General features: G+C 35.8%; 1 protein-coding gene across 1 annotated transcript in view; it reads right to left on the bottom strand.

Annotated features, from left to right (window-relative positions):
* Positions 1-18537, bottom strand: part of KCNH5 (potassium voltage-gated channel subfamily H member 5) — a gene marked incomplete at its 5' end in the record, with an annotated part of 236174 nt that overhangs the window by 2375 nt on the left and 215262 nt on the right. The gene's annotated exons all lie outside the window — the stretch shown is intronic.

The raw sequence follows: 18537 nt of genomic DNA, 5'->3' as shown, positions 1-18537 counted from the left end.
ACATACATACATACATACATACATACATAGGGTGCCAAAAAATGTATACACATTTTAAGAAAGGAAAAAAACTGTATTAAAGTTGCAATACTCAATATATACTGATAAGAAAAGATGAATACAGGTCATATGTACACATTTTTTGGCACCCTCGGGTGTGTGTGTGTGTGTGTGTGTGTGTGTGTGTGTGTGTGTGTATTTTAGGGTCAAATAGTAAGATTTCCAGGCTATAGAAGTATTGAAAAGTTAGACAGTTGACCAATATAGCACCTGGGTTGGGTATGAGGAGGGATTAAATTTATTACTATGGTTCCAGAGGGCAGAACTAAGATCTATAAGCAAATGTTTCTGGAAGGCAAATACCACCTCAATATATAGACACCAACTCAAGGTGCTATCAATTAATTGAATAAACTGCCTTGAAAACTCATGAACCTCTCACCACTAAAATATTCAAACAGGAGTAAGGATGTTGTCCATGTAATGCTTTCACTGAGCGGGAGTTTGGGCTCTTCAACTTCCAATATTCTTTAAATTTTAAACATAAAATTAAATGCTTAGTGCATGTGATATTAGATGGGTATCCACAAATAAATATAATTTTATTAAAAATGTATTTTGAAAATAATACTGGGAACTTATAATTCCATCAAGGAATATAAAAAATGTTAACTATTACCACCTATCAGAGTTAGAAGTAAATTTAATAGTGCGAGATTTTTGCTCAGAGACCTTCTGAAGAACAAAATAACTGCAGGTGTGGGCTGTAAGGCAAATTCAAAAGGGAGTTAGATGAAGTGCTTTCAGAATCAGACAATTTTATGATGACAGCACCCTCTCTCATTAAGTTGTTGGTTAGATTAGAAATACATGTGAAGTACAAAGTCCTTGGCATATAATAGACATTTAAAATATGTTGGTTCTCTCTCTTGAACTCTCATAATGTGCTTTTCATTTGAAATCATTTTCATCACCTCTTGAAGATTCAGCAGCTTCCAGGAGTAACATAATCAGTGATTTTTATACCATAAACCAACACTAATGATGGCCACTTTGAACAGAAAAGTCAGAGAGATAGCAATCCTCTAAGGGTACATTTTTTAAATTGAGATTGGTGTGTTAAATTCAGGTTATCATGTGGTAAAAATTTGAAATTTAAAATAAATTTTTCTAAATTCAATAACTGTCTGTAAAGACCAGCACAGTTTTCCCAGTCTAGTGGCACATGAAATTGGATCTTCTTAGAAGATGTAATACTAATCTCCAAGGCTGACATCAAAGTTCCAATGGTGTAATTAGAAATCTTTCAAAGGGTTGACATATTTCTTGCACTTCCTAAGTCAACAGACCTTGTTCTAAGCCTTCAAGATATTAACACTCTTTAGGACTGGACAGATTAAAACAGGGAAACAGAACTTTATTCCTATTTCATCCTCATTCATTGGAAGGCAATCACTTTGGTTCCATGAACTGACATGAGGGGACTAATATAAATTGGCCACATCCTCCTTCGTACTCAACTCTGACCTTTTTTTTTTAATTTTTTTTAGAGGTGGTTACTTAGCCTTAGATAGACATAGTGTTGGTGCAATGTGGTAACTGACAGTGGCCTTCACATTTAGGAAATAAAGCATCTATTTCAAACTATCAGTGGAGGAGGGCAGGTGCCTAACACATAGGGATGTCAGATAAAATGCAGGACACCGTCACAACATTTAGAACTACTACTAATATTTATACTAATAAAAACAGTACATTATTTATCTAAATAAAACATATTTATACTTTAAAATACTTTGATATTTATTGTTGTTTACCTGACATTTCAATTAACTTGGTGTCCTGTACTTTCTTTGCTAAATGTGGCAACCCTATTGTTATGAAATAGGCAAGGATTTTACTATTTCTGTAATGTCCACCTGAGGCTCACAGTTTATAAAAGATTTGGGGTCCCTGAAGACTGTGGATTTGTAGGTATCTTAGACCAGAAGCTTTATGTTTTAAAATTTCAATATAATGGCTAATAATTGTTTACAATTATTGCGGGCTTACCAAGTTTGGGATGCTTAGGGCTTTGAGAGTGTAATATGCCCATGTAAAACATGAATTTAAAAAGCCTTTTCCAGCTTCCCTGATCACCAGCTGGCCCCTCTTTCACACGCCTCTCTCAGCAGCTGGCTCACAGGCAATCTCGAGCCCAGCGAAAGTAGAAACAGATACACAGGAAGAGCCTGGACGAGAGGGCCATGAGGCAATTCCTACCCAAGCGATAGAATTTGAACTGAAGTCTAACTAAAAATAATAACTCTTGGATTTGATCAACTACTTACCATACCAGGCTTTTAAGCAGGAGGTGACTTCTTTCCTTCCTTCCTTCCTTCCTTCCTTCCTTCCTTCCTTCCTTCCTTCCTTCATTTTTTTTTCTTTCAGGAAAACCCGTTTACTCACTAGATCACAGATTTATTACAAAGGATATTAAAGGATATGAATCAATAGCCAGATGAAGAGATACGCAGGGCAAAGTCCAAACAAAGGAGCTGCTATCCTCATAGAGCTTGGGGCCTGGCAAGCTGGCTCTCCAAAAAATGGCCACAGGTAAGTTTTTAAAAAAATTACCAGATTGGATGGCATTTACTGAATGAAGCTGAATTTATTTTATTTCTTTTGATGGCAGAAGAGAAATTATGACTTATTGAAAAATAGTTATAAAAGTTTGCATATAGCTAAAAGATTATGTCCACACATGTGTTATCCATTTTAACTGTCCTGTCATAACTACTTTATGAGACAGGTCTTGTTATTCTCACATTACAGAAGAGCAAACTAAGACATGGAGTTGACGTAATTTGCCTTAGGTCACACAACTAGTAAGTGGCCAGGATACAAATCCAAGAAGTCATATTTCAGTTTTGACTATTACACTGTAATGCTGCTCTGCAAAGCAACTTTGACACTTCCTCCTGGATCTTGTGAAAACCCAGACAGTTGAGTGGGTGAAGCAGAGAGTGATACAGCAGTGTCATACCCAACAGGCAACCCGTCACAAAATATTTGCCATGGAGAACCATCCCTGAAAGCAGCAAATTGAACAAAAGACAAGCTCTGCTTGCTGAGTTATTGATAGCCTTGAGAGAAAAGCTGAGGAGAGTGCTGAAGGAGGCAGTCTCTAAACTCTCCTCACTCTCAAAGGCAAAGCCAGTAGACTTACTTCCCATCAAAATATATGCCGCCATTTTATAGCTTCTTGTCTCCTTCAAGGGGGCCCCTTGTATTTTCTTTTAACTTGCTTCTACATATATTAAATTTATTACCTTTATAAAAAGCAGGGAGTGGGCAAGTTCAAAGAATGTGATTTTTCCTGTGCCCTAATACCATCTTTGATCCTAGATTCATTTCACAAGGATGGGATTTTTGTCTGTTTTGTTAACTGCTATATCTCCAGTCTCTACAGCAAGGTCTGTTACATTGAAAGACCTTAACAAAAAGTATTTTTCACTCATTTAGTCACCTGTTCATACATTCAGCAAATGTAGGTTTGTGATAGGTCTACGAATCAAAAATATTACAAATAGGAAGATTGTTTTCTACTTCCTTTATTATTTTGCACTCTCTAAATAATGAATCAATGTTATCTGTATTATCATAACTGATCATTAATGTCTATTCATAATTCTTCATGTGGAAGCAAATGCCACATATTTTACCTCCTGGCATCCCCAGCACCTAGCCCACAACAGACGCTTGCTGAGTAGATCCAGGTTCAAATCTTTAAAGAACTTGAACCAGGACAATTTCATTGTAAGGATGCAATAACATCCATTAGGAACTTATTTTCCAGCTGATGACCATGCAAAACTTTCTTAATGCAAAGTAAGAGAATATAGGCACTGTAATAAAAAACAAAGAAACCAAAAATTAAGAAAGGATTTTATCATGTTTGTAAGGTTTAAAGACTAATAGTCTACTAAGGTACCACCACCAGCTGATACATGTCTTATATGTAAAGTACAATAGCATTTTGTTCTGTCTTAAGTTACAAAGAAGGCACTGTATTGCAGATAAGAAAATAAAATAGCATGAATGGCACTCATTGTATTTCAAAAACATTAAAAATAGTAGTTCCTCTCTACAAGTCCTCACAGTTTTGAAGATAACATTATGACCTATGACCTTTAACTCTAAATTTGAATAAAAATAAATTTTTATCACTAAGGAGCCATGTTTCATCGTAAAAATAGCATGGTCATTATTCTATATTACCATTACAAGCATGGGCATTCTCAAATATATTCTGCAGAATCTTTCTTTTTAAGAAGCGATTATCTTTAGCTTTTTAGTCATGCATGGAATGAAATGGTTCAACTTAGTCACAGAATGGAAAGATTGATAAATTTTATGTAGTTAAACCCTTCAAAAATAGCATGTTTTTGTTTAGATAAAAAGCAATCTGCATGCTACTCTTTGGCAGTTGAAAGAATCTGTAGACTTAATAAAAGTTTTCATAATCCAATTGATTCTTATATGAGCAATGTGTCATACAGAAGTAAAAAGTTTCCTCCTAATTTAGTACATTAGCTATATAGATTAACTTTACCCAATTATTACTTGGAAATGATAATGATTTATCTCTAAAAAACATTAAAAAACTACCTACAAAAATCATTTTAGAAAATGTTAAAAAAGATCTCAGTGAAGTTCATAGGAGATCAATTTACATAAATTAAACCATGTAAAAGAAAAATATGTATATACACGATTACCAACATGGTGGTAAAAGAAATCAGCTTTTAAAAATCAAATTTGGTGTTTTTCTTTTTTCCTCAGTGTTAATAACCTAGAGCCCTGCACTTGATGTGCTCTGTGCGTATCTTTTTGCCCAATGGAAAATCAAACTGCTGATGAATGTGACAAAAAATTGAGGACAAAATTCAAAAAGAAAAATCACGAATAAGGTTGATTCCAGTCACACATTTATTGGTAGAATGCACAATAGCTTGTACCGTTTCTATGAGCAGAGAGGTTTATTTCACTTAAGCTTTTCTTCTTGCTTCATTATGTTTTGCAGAGACCATGCAGGAAGGTTTAATTTATTTAAATGATAAAAGCTTCTTAAACTTAACAGGGAACATGGCCAACTGAGCTTTCCATTTCAAAAGTAGGACATTTGATCATAAAAGTGATATCAAAATTGAATATTTGAATGTGTACTGAACTTCGAAATCCAATAAAGGCAAGGAAAAAAGGGTTAGAATCATTTGTTTAATGACACAGATTCAGTGTTTTATCATTTGATGGAGGATAGTAGCATTTTCTCTCAAATAGCCCATCACTTTCCAGATCTGTGAATCTAGGGAATTGACTAGGAATTTATAGGTATATGTTATCAAGCAGCAGCTCTGGTTCACCCGACTTTATAGGATCTAGTTGGTTTGGCTCTTTGGTTCTTTTTACTCTTTCTATAAACTCAGTCACTAATTCTAACTCTAGTCCTTACATTCCATTCCAACCTGAACTAAACCAACAAAGTGGTGTTTATTAAACACAGCCACATCCACATCAGAGGCTAGAAGCTCTGATAAAGCTGTGGCAGATGGCCATTCAACAAATTTAGATGTATGAAGGAAGGGTAAGGATGACACAGCACACTCTGTTTTGAAATATGGTGGCCTTGCTTTACTTCAGCCACTCATAAATCTACAAACTCTCCAAGGGGAAGGGTAACTGCAGAACTAGCTTAAAATGGTCCTATCTTGTTTAACAAGATACTGACTTGCTTTTCAGAGACAACAAGCCAAAACAGCAAGTCATGCAGCTGAAGTATGCACAGAGGAGAGAACTTTGAATTCCAGCTGCACCCAGAACCAAAGCCTTGGCCCCCCCCACCCCCTACATGGAACCAAAGGACTGGGACATACTCAGAACTTGAACAGCTTTCAGAAGCAAAAGGTCTGCTGTCCAGGAAGAACTGGTGCTGAAGTCCCTTACTATAAATGGCCAAGCTCCAAGATCTTACAATGAAAACTTGACCATTAAATGTCTCACTATTATGTTGCTTTGTACACCTGAAACTAAAACAAACAAACAAACAAACAAACAAACAAACAAACAAACAGAAAACTTGCCCAGCTATTGCTTCTGCATACCTGTTCCTCCTAATCTCTTAAAACGCTGGGTCAGGGAGTTGGGCTTTTGAGCCATAGCTTTCCCTTTCTCCTTGCTTAGCATTCTGCAAATAAAGTGATTAATTGCTCCACTGCAAGTCTCGGTGCTTAGTGCTTGGCTCTGCTAGCACTGGGTAGAAGAACTCTTTCTGTCTGATAACAAAAAGGATGTGCAATGATCTAGTTCAGTCTCTTAGGTTCTAAATAAACTTTGGGGAATTAATTAATTGATTGATTAATGTAAAGAAAAAGGAAGACAGGGAGGTGAGTACAGAGGGAAAAGGAAGGAAGGAAGGAAGGAAGGAAAGAAGAGAAGGTAACAGAATGTGTTGCCTCCAAAATGTATCTCTTTGGTATAAGGATTATCTTGAGCTGGTTATTTTTAAAAATTGAAGGTACAGGAGAAGCTAGGAAAACTGAATAGATGGTACCCTTTTTTAAGAGACTTTTACATTATATTTACACTTCCCCCAACATCTTTTGTCTTTAGCAGGAAATGTTATACAGGAGGAATATATATTATTAAACTTTTGTTTTTCTCCTGTTAATCTGTCTTTTAATATAGGGAGTGTCTCAGTCAAGAAAATTATCTTTCCACCCCCACAGAAGGAAGAAAAGAAGGAAGGGAGAAAAGGTTTTCTTTTTTTTAATTTTGTTAATGTGTTGGGTAATGCCTAATGTGGATAAGGCTGGTTAGAAAGATGCAAATGCAGAACATTCTAGAATTACTGAATTTACTAATGAAATGTTCTAGGCCCCATTTATTTTCACCACATAAAAGATCAGTAATCTGAATTCTCCAGGCTACCACAAATTTAAAATATATATTTTTCATAAGGAACAAAAAACAGAGTATAAACTCCATTAGTGACAGCATAACTCTGGTATAGTTTGCTCAATACACATGTTTCCATAACTAAGCATTTTTCATTTTAAAAAATAAAAAAGAAGAAAGACAAAGTCTTCAAAACCAAAAAATATAGTGATCTCAAGATAAAGCTGGCAAGATTCAGTCTCAAACATTGTAGAAATGCATAAATTGCCCTCCCTGCCTCAATTTCTAGTTTCACTTTCCTTCATTCCATTCTTTGTTATTACATATCAAATATGATAGTGTCCCAGGCTAAAAAAAAATAATCACAGGATAAAATTAAAACTCTTTCATAAAGTCAGTAAGCCTACCATGGTTCAGTTGAACCAGCCTCTCCAACCTCTGTTTCCTTTATTCTTCATTTGACCTCCACACACCAGCCACACTGAGTCACTTTGAGGACCAGAAAGAATTTGTGATATTGCCCATATTGTTCTCTCTTCTCCTCACCTGCTGAGGAACTCCTCTTTATTCTTCAATACTCAGGTCAACTGTGCTCTTCTTTATGAGGCATGACCAGCTACATTATTTGCAGGGCTCCCTACAATGTAAAAACTCAGGGCCTCTAACATCCTACTTAATGGTAAAATACTGATAGCTCTCCCCTAAGATTAGGCAAAAGACAAGCAAGCACCATCTCATCACTTCTATTCAATATTGTACTGAAAGTTCTAGCCGGGGAAATAGTCAAGAAAATGAAATAAAAAGACATCCAGAATGAAAAAGAAGAATTAAAACTCTCTCTATGTGGGAGATGACAATATCATGTACAAGAAAATCCTAAGGAATCCACACACACGTACACATACAACAAACCATTAGAGCCAATAAGGGAGTTCAGCAAGGATGCAGGATACAAAATCAATACAAAAATTAGTTGCATTTCTATGTACTAGCAATGAACCATCTGAAGGTGAAGCTAAAAAAATTATTGACAATGTATCAAAGAGAATAAAATACTTAGGAAAAAAATTAACAAAAGAAGTACAGAAATTATACACAAAAAAACTACAGAACATTATTGAAGCAAATTTTAAAAGACCTAAGTAAACAGAAAGACATTTCATACTTATAGACTGGAACACTTAATATTGTTAACATGACAAAAATCCCCAACTTGATCTGTAGATTCAATTCAATTTCTGTCAAAATTTTAACTGCCTTTTTTTCAGAGATTGGCAAACTGACCCTAAAATTCAGATAAAAATGCAAGGGACCCAGAATAGCAAAAACAATACCAAAAAGTAAAAATGTAATTGCAGGATTCATACTTCCCATTTTTAAAACTTGTTATAAAGCTACAGTAATTAAGACAGTGTGGTACTGGCATAAAAAGAGACATATACATTAATTGAATATAACTAAGAGTTCAAAAATAAACCCATGCATCTATGGTCAGTTGCTTTTCGACAAGGGTACCAAGGCAATTCAATGAGGCAATATTAATCTTCTCAAAAATGGTGCTGGAACAACTGAATATTCATAAATAAAAAATGAATATGGACATCAGCCTCATACCATATACAAAATTTAACTCAAAAATGCACCAAAGACCTGAACGTACAAGTAAGAGCTAAAACCGTAAAATTCTTAGAAGGAAATAAAAGCACTAATTTTAGTGGACTTGAATTAGGTAAATGTTTCTTAGATATTTAAATCTCAAGCCAACCCCAAGATAATTGAATAAATAAATTGGACTTCATCAAAATTCAAAATTTTTTGCTTCAAAGGATACTATCAAGAAAGTAAAAAGACCCCACAGAATGAGGGAAAACATTTGCAAATCATATATCTGATGTGGGTCTAGTATCCAGAACACATAAAGAACTATTACAACTCAACATTTAACAGACGAAAGAGAAATAATTTAAAAATAATCAAAGGATTTGAATAGACATTTCTCTAAAGAAAATAACAAATGGCCAACAGGCACATGAAAAGGTACTCAACATCATTAGTCATTTGGAAAATGCAAGTCAAAGCTACAATGAGATACACTTCACATCCTCTAGAATGGCTATAGTAAAAAAATACCAAGTGTTATTAATAACAGAAAATAACAAATGTTGGGAAGATGTAGAAAAATTGGAACCCTCACACACTGCTGCAAGGAACAGAAAATGGTACTGCCTCTGTGGGAAACAGCTTTCCTCAAAAAGTTAAAACACAGAGTAACCATATGACCCAGGAATTGCATTCCTAGGTAAATATCCAAGAGGAATGAAAACATCCAGTCACACAAAAACTTGTACATGAATATTCATAGCAGCATTATTCATGATAGTCAAAATGTAGAAATAACCCAAATGTCCATTAACTGATAAATTAATACACAAAAGTGGTCTATCCACACGATGGAATATTATTTAGCCATAAAAAGGAATGAGGTACTGAAACATGCTACAACATGGATGAACCTTTAAAATATGATACTAAGTGAAAGAAGCCAGACACAAAAGGTTTCACTTATGTGAAATGCCCAGAATAGGCAAATTTCATCAGAAAGTATATTAATGGATTCCAGGGGACGGGGAAAGTGGGAAATGGTGAATGACTACTAATGGGTGCAGGGTTTCTTTTGGGGTTGGTGAGAATGTTCTGGATTTAGACAGTGATGATGGTTGTACAACTTTTTGATATACAAATAAACATTGAATTCTATACTTCAAAATGGTGAATTGCATGGTTTGTGAATTATATCTCAATAAAAAAGGCAGGGATCCTTGTTCAAAGTTATTAAGAATTTCATGATAGCAACAGCAGAGCTTTAAACCAAGAGCAGGGCACTTCTAAGTGAAGGCCCTGCATGACTGCTCAGGTGGGACATGCATGACACTAGCCCTGCTAGGAGGCTTTCACTGACTGCCCCAGGGAGAACTGGGTCCATCCCATTCTATACCCTAACAGCACTGATTTGGTGACACTTATTCATGGTAGGATGCAGCAGCAAATAAGATATTCACTCACATTATGAGTAACTGTAAAACACCTACTATGTTCAAGGCTGTGTGTGCGTTAGTATACATCAGTAAACAAAACAAAACCTGGGCTGGCTGAGTGGCTCAGTTGCTTAAGAGTTGGCTTAAGAGCGTGAGCTCTGAGCAACAGGGCCACTGGTTAAATTCCCACATGGGCCAGTGATGCTGCGCCCAAGCTGAGCTGTAGGTGAGCTGCCAACAGGTGGTAGGGTGGCTCAGTTGGTGTAACAAGACTGCCTGTCAATGGTGGGCTACACCCACCTACAAATAATACTGAACTGGGCACCTTGAGCTGAGCTGCCGCCCGGATGGCTCAGTCGATAAAGCGTGCACTCTTATCAAGGCTGCTAGTTCGACTCCCGTATGGGATGGGTGCTACGCCCACCTGCAACTAAGATTGAACACAGCACCTTGAGCTTAGAGGCCACGAGCTGCTGACAGGAAGCCAGATATGTTTACAGTAAATTCCACGTACCTTCAACCTCACAAAAAGTTATTTCCTAGATATAATTTCAAGCCTGATTTAATCCTTTGCTTTCTTGGCACCACATCTGTCTGTCTCCATAATGGCAGCTACATCGAAGCCAGCAGGCTTGGAGGGGGGGGTCACATCCATTATCTGATCTTTGCCACAAACTGAGTGACAATGGACTTTTTTGTACAGATCTTATTTCTACTTTTTCCTACTCTCCATTCTTTCCCATATTTGCTTACAAGTCAGTCAACTCCTGTCTGAGATCACCTGTTTCTTCTCACGCCTTGCTAAATGTAGCCAGTCACAACCCCCGTTCGCTACTATTATAATATTCTGCTTTCCAGTATCTTCCAAGAACACTATAGCATCGGAAGGCAATCACAGGTAGCAACTTTACCAACTGTTTTGTCACTGAAAAATATTTGTCTCCATCCTTCCAAGTCTCAAACATCAATTTCGTTACTTATTTCCTCTCCCGCTAAGTTAATGCTACATATTTTAGAATAAATGATGGCGAGCTTCACTATTGATGTTTAAGCTAATATCTAGTAAGATTGCAATTGCAATTGATTTGTTATCATTTGAAAATTTGGAAACATTAAATTGTTTTATTTCTAAGCCTTAGCATAGAATTTTTAGCACACTCAAGTTCAAAGAAACAAAACCGACAAAGAAAACCATCACCGTTATGCTTTGCTGGGAATGTAAGACTACAGCCCTCTGAATGTCCAAAAAATGAACCATCTGACCACACTGTCTTTGAGAACATAATTATTCTGATGACAATACTGATTGCTTCCACATGTTTTCATCTTGGAATCATTGCAATAAACATACCAGGATTAGAGGAATTGTACTATGTATTTTCCATGGATTATTTGTTCATTTAATTTTCACAAAAGTCCATTTTATAAATGAAAAAACTGAGGCTTAGGGATATTTAAAAATCTTCCTCAAGTTTATATAGCCAATGAGTGACAAAGCAGGGTTTCCAACACGGCTCTATTGGACTTGAGTAAACTAGACTACTCTGACTTAAGAATTAACACCTGGTCTAAATTTAAGAGAGATTCAAAGGATCTAAAGGATCTGAGGCCTGAGAGAAGGACATTAAATAATAAAAGAGGTTAAATTATGTTAATAATGGCATATTCCAAAAGCTATGACTCTAGGCTGGAAGTTTAACACACAGAAGATGTATACATATGAAAATGTAATGCAACTCTTCCATATATAAGTAGAAAATAACATTATTTAACATTTGGCAAACGTGACACATTTTACAATGGACTTTAGTATATGTTACCTCACTTTCTCCCCAGAACGCTATAAATCAGGCAGGGCAATTATTATAATCCCTATTTGACAGATGAGGGTCAGAGAAGTTCTACGACTTGCCTAAGCTCACTTAGCTAGTAATAGGCCACGCTGGGACTGAAAATCTATTTCCTAATGCCAATTTCTGTGTTCCTTCCACTATTCCGGGCCGACATTCCTAATGTTATGTGTAATTTTGTTTTGTACTTTACAATACACTTTCAACTATATTACCCTATTAGATTTCATTTGATACTATTCCTTTGTCCCCAGGAACACATCTAATAAGTGGCTTTAGCTTTTGCCTTGTAAGATAATTGCTGTGCCCCAGGGAGAACAATTACTGAGGTAGGGTAGCGACAATACCCTTACAAATATTTTTTTTCATAATGAAAGCAATTTCTACAGCTTTTGTTTGCAAAACCAACTCTGGTATATTTATTTAAATATGTCGTGATTTTTGTACTTGATTTCTGAAACAATAATGCAGCTTTTACTCAATAACACCCATACAAATCCTTCACTGCTGGGAAATACAGGCTGAGTAGGTAAATAGTTTTTCTCTATTGGAGTATTATCTTCTAGAAAGACTTAGAAATGTATATCTAATCTAGATGATATATTACTCGTTCAATCTTTTACAGTTAGAATCAAGTGTACATAAAATGGAATAATTCTAGGGTATTTCTCAATTTTGTGGAATGGGATAGCTGAAACTCAGAGGAGTTAAAATGATTAGGCATAGATGTGCATCCAGTCATTCACAGTTGGACCTATAACTTACTCTTCCCCGTTTCTAAATTCACTCTACATTTTCCCCATGGCATATCTATTATTTCTAGATTAAAAATGTGCAGCAAATTTAAAAAAAAGAAAAAAAAAGATGGCTCTGTGAGTCAGGAGGCCAGGGTTTGAATACAATCTCTGACACTGACTACCTGTATAGACTTGGCCAAGCCATGCAGCTCTTCTACACATCAGGTGTACTTAAACATCTATTTAAGGTAAATGAGTCTCTGTTTTATCAAGATGACGTAGCTATTCCATGTACAATAGACATCAATAGCTTATGTTGAATCTAATGAGTGATGTATGTATAGCATGTGTTCATTCAGGTAAATTGAGATGGGAATCTCTAAGTCAGCAGTTCTCAACCTTCCTAATGCCATAACACCTTAATACAGTTCCTCATGTTGTGGTGACCCCCAACCATAAAATTATTTTCATTGCTACTCTATAACTGTAATTTTGCTACTGTTATGAATTATAATGTAAATATCTTTTTGTTTCCCGATGGTTTTACACGACCCCTGTGAAAGGCTCGTTCGACCCCCAAAGGGGTCATGACCCATAGGCTGAGAACCGCTGCTCTAAGTGCTTGTGGGTTGCAAAATCACCAAATTCTGGGGCAAAAGGCTCTCCTCTTTCATTCACCACTTGGATTTTTGAACTTTCCACAGAAGCAAAAATAGACATGCAAGTGACTTTGCTCTGCCTCTTTGGATCATCCCTACTCTATTCCAACTGCAGAATTTGTTCAACATATTTAGATAATGCAAAGGAGACAGTCTGTCCTTGCTGTTCACAGATTAGAAAGTAATGTACCATATATGCTATTTTATGTTCAATGTAGTAAACGGCTACCAGAAACAGAATTGGTGATTAGCGCCACTTCCAACTTGAAAACTTTCTTTGCAGGAGACTTGATGCTTACAGGGATGAAAGAGCCATGATGGGTCATTGGAGATTGGAGTTCCAGTCCTAGCCAGGGCTCTCATTATCCATGTGACCTTGTGTGCAAGTCCCATAATCTTTGGGGACTTTAGTTCTTTTATTTAAATAGTGATGATGGTGCTGGACTTACTTCTTTTCCACATTAATTTTCTTTGAATATATGAAATAAGACATTGGTACCTGATGCTAAAATATAAAAAACTACTTTGAAATAAGACAGACAATCTACTCTATGTCCTTTAAATTATTTGTAATATGACTTCTTGCTAGACGTAACACACTTGCCTCATTTTACAGGTGTCAAAAATTCCTTTCATCAAACCCTGCTGAGGCTCCTGTGACCCTCAGTAATAATTATAGATTTATGATACATGTGCTGCTTTTATTTGTGTTTTGATTTTGTTTCTTCTGGAGGCAACTGCTCACATGCTGTGCTGAGAGAAGATGAAAATTTGTTGCTAATTTTCAGGGTTTCTGCTTCTAAACATTACTGGCTAGTAATTGAACTGCAGTGTTCTAGAGTTGAGGATTAGCTAATAACTCTGTCCCTACAGCGCTGAACTGTAATAAGTTATTCTAGTCAAAGAAGAGTATGAGAAGCTATGTGGCTGTTTCTTTAGCATTGCAATTGCCAGGAGTTAGAACCTACAATTTAAAAAACAGTACAGCTATTTAAAAGATTAAGATAGGACCGTACACTTGTCCACAAACATGCATGCACATATATACACAGCAAAGCCAGCAGAAGCCCTCAAAAGTGCAGTCTGAGCTGTAAATATTGGAAAGTCTGGTTAAAGAGGTCTCAGCTCTGCATATTACTGTGGTACAAATTGTGAAAAATTATATATATGTATTAGACAGTATTAAATATATGATCACTTTACTTGAAGCTTTCCATATAAATATATCCATATAATTATTACCAAATCTACTGTTTGTGAATTAAAACATATGCATCTGTGATTTATTCTATTTGGAAGTATCTCCCATTATCACATTCTAGTTGTCATTAGCTAGTGTTATCCTTGGGTGGAAGAACCTCATAGTCCATATATTACTGTGATTGAAGGACTGTGTCCCACTAACATAAATAACAATATAGGTAACTTGAGAAGAGTTTTTGCCTTGTTTCCTTAGAAAGCACAGATGATATTAGAGTGATATTCAGAGAGTTTTGGCTCTGAGGGAAAAATATCTGAGGAGAGAACTAAATATTTTTAATTGAGGATCACATTATATAAAAGGGGAAAATATGAGAGTTCATAGTTGACTTAGGACATAAGAGTGGAAGGACAGTGAATATGAGAGTTCATATTTTTGAGGGTCAGCTGATCTCCAGGTACTTACTATGCATAGAGAACATAAAAGTAAATGACTTAAATAAATGCAGGGATAATCATGTTTATGGTTTGAAGATTGACTATTGTTAAGATGGAAGAAACTCTTCTTTGATTTATTCATTGATTTATTATAACCCAAATTAAAATCCTGGAAGAATCTTTTGAAAAAATTAACATACTCATTCTACAATTTATATGGAAATTCAAACTGAGCACATTAGCCAAAGCAATACTAATCAAGAAGAAAAAGACTTAAAGACATATAGTGTCCATATTTTACTATTAAAAATTATAGTAATTAAGACAGTGCATTATTAGCACATGTCTTAGTCCGTAACAGAATACCATAAACTTGGTGGCTTATAAACAGCAGAAATTTATTTCTGAAAGTTCTGGAAGCTGAGAAGTCCATGATCAAGGTACTGTCAGATATGGTATCTGATGAGGACCCACTTCCTGTTTCATATATCTTGACTTCTATCTCACACTGTACACAAAAGTCAACTCTAAATAGATTGTAGATCCAAATACAAAAGGTAAAAACCATAAATCTAGTAAAAGAAAGTATAAGAAAATATCTTTAATACTTTGGGATAAGAAAAGATTTCATATACAGCAAACAAAAAGTGGTAATCTATACCGGGGGGGAAAAAGTGGAAGAGATACCACCAAGAGAATCAAAAGGCAAGTCAGAGTGAAGGGAGATAGATGCAACACAAATATCCAATAGGAGACTCATGTCCAGAATATATAGAATTGTTACAAATCATTAAGAACAAAGACAAGTCCAATGGAAAAACAAACATTATACAAAAAAAGAAAAAGTTATATAAATGGTCATTAAATATATGGAACAGTGCTCATCTTAATTAGGCATCAAGGGAGTTCAATTTAAAACCACAGTGCATCACCTTTACATACTCATCAGAATATCTAAAATTGAAAATAATAAGTGTTGGTGGAAATGTAGAAAACCTAAATTCTCGTAAACTGCCTGTCAGTGTACAAATTCATACAATCATTTGGAAAACTGATGAGTATTTATTTACTAAAGATAAAGATAAACTAGATTCAGGAATTTCACGCCTAGGTGCATACCCCTCTAAAAAATATCTGTACATATGTAAAGAAAAAGGCATCTACAGGGATGTTGTAGCAAAGCTGTTCATAATAGTCCCAACTAGAAACCCAAACGTTCATCAAGAGTAGAATGTTTAAGTTGAAGTATATTCATTCAGTAGAAAATACTACAATGAAATTAATGAACCACAACTACAGTGATATGAGTGATTCCCACAAAATAATACTGAATGAAAGAAGCCAAATACAAATGATTACATATTGTGTAATTCCACTTATTTAACCCTAAAAATCCAAAATTGAGACAAAACTAATCTAAAATATTAAAAATCAGAACACTACCTAAATTTTAGGTGTGGGGTGTTATACATGCAATGGAGCAGGTGATGGGCTCTGACATGATTCCTGTGCTGCTTCTTAAGCTAGGTGCTGCTTACATGGATGTATTCAGTTTGGAAAAATTAATCAAGTACTCTATGGTTTATATACCTTCCTATAGATGAGCTATCTTTCAATTAAAGTTTACTTAAATAATAAATAAGGCCATGTCCCATCCTCAAGGATGTAGCAGGAGTAGACCCTTTCTTTAGCCTGTTACTATAATGCAATGGAGTAATTTGGTATATGAATTCATCAAAGATTTAAAGGAGCCCCTGTTACATGCAAGAGAGGCTTGTAGGTACTGAGGATACAACAGTGAATAAAATAAGCTTGCTGCTTGCAGTCTGGTAAAGAATGAAGGTACATAAAAAGGTGATTTTCAACATGATATGCAAATGCACACAATACTAAACAGACTAGAACCTCTTTAATTGGCCTTCACTTAATCAACATGACTAGCTTGACCATCACCTTCCATTCTCTTTGGAAAACACACTGACTGATGCCCACAGCACAACCAGATGCTCTAGACTGATCAACCTGTGAACCCCTACTTCCATCAGTCAAATCGTATGCTTATTAATAGGTAGCAGTATATATGTTTATCAGTACAGTCTCTTGTTCCACCTGAAGAAACCAGAGTTGGAAATTTCAGAGGCTGTATTATGTATGTTTTATATAGGAAAAAGAATGTCTCAAAACATTAGTAATTGAATGTATATTTTTTAAAGTTTTAAGTTACAATATCTAAACAACAATTTTTATTAGAATACTAATTATTAAGCTACATGCAATGCTTTGATAAGAATATAAGCAATGGCGTCATATTGGCCAGGTTAAAATTGTGGTTCATATACTCATTAGCTATGTGATTCTGGGTGAGTTAACCTTTTTGTGCCTCATTTTCTTCATTTGCATATAGAGATAGTAATATGGATGTTGTTAGTAATAAATACATTGCTATTTCTAAAGAACTTTTGAAAAGTGCCTGGCTCACTATATGTATTCTCTTGATTGGTGTTGGTTATTAACGTCTAGTTCCTATCACATCAGATAAGAGAGGTGCAGGAAAATGGAATGGATCTTGGAGGAAGGAGCGACTAATAACAGTCAGTTGTGTGAAGCCAATAACATTGCCTGGTGTGGAGATTTGGGGAAAGCGCCACAAACCTTTGAGCAGGACCTTGTATCATGGATAGGAATTCACCAAAGGAATAAGGGATGGAAGGAACCATGGGCAGAAACACAGCTAATAGAAAGGTGCAGAAAACTAAGAGCGTGGTACATACATCTCAAGAACCTTGAATTGTTCTATATCCTTGAAGCCGAAGGTCCCTGGGACTAGGAGATAAAAGGTTAATCTAGAAAGGTGATTTTTAATTTACTTTTTAAAATGTCCATTCCTCTTCAAAAGACTATGAGTACCGTGACAGTAACCAGCATTTCTTATTTTTTTTCCAGATTGTATGATTTCCACACTCTCCTGGTTCACTTCCTAGTCACTGGCCAATAACCAGCCTTAGTCATCTTGTCTGTATCCTCTTCCTCTTCCCAATTTCTAAACATCAGAGAACCTGAGATTCCATCCTTTAAAGTAACAGGTACACCCCCCAAAATAACAAATTTTTATGTAGTCATAATCTGTTCCCTAAACTTCAGACTCTCATATCCATATAAATTATCATCTAAACTGAACATATTTTAGAGACAAAGGTGGTATTAATAATTATTCCAAGACAATTATCCTGGGCAGAGTGGAACATACGGACACCACATATATATAACTACTTACTCAACATCTCCACTTACATAGCCAATAGGCATTTCAACCTTAACGTTCTCGCAACAAACCCTTGACTTTCAGGATTGCATATTGCCTGGGCATCCTGAACTTTGAGCTGGAAACAGTGCTAGATGAGACTTGCTATTGTCTACCCTGTGTTCTAAGTGTGGGAAGAAGAGTAAGACATAGAGTCAATCTCTACAGCAGATGACTAATTTATCACCAAACCATTTCCTCTTCTTCCCTTGTACAAGACTAGATGACATTTCCTTGTCTCCTTTTAGAGAGAGGAGTTGCCACATGACTGAGCTCCAGGTAAGGAAATGTGAGCAGAAATGATGGGTGTCGTGTTCAGGCCTAGCCCAGTATAATTTCCCTGCAAAATCCACTCTTTTGTCAGCTGAAAAGTGAAGGACC

Source organism: Hipposideros armiger, unplaced genomic scaffold, assembly GCF_001890085.2.
Source record: "Hipposideros armiger isolate ML-2016 unplaced genomic scaffold, ASM189008v1 scaffold_5, whole genome shotgun sequence".
NCBI lineage: Eukaryota > Metazoa > Chordata > Mammalia > Chiroptera > Hipposideridae > Hipposideros > Hipposideros armiger.
This window is presented reverse-complemented; position numbering and strand designations above follow the sequence as displayed.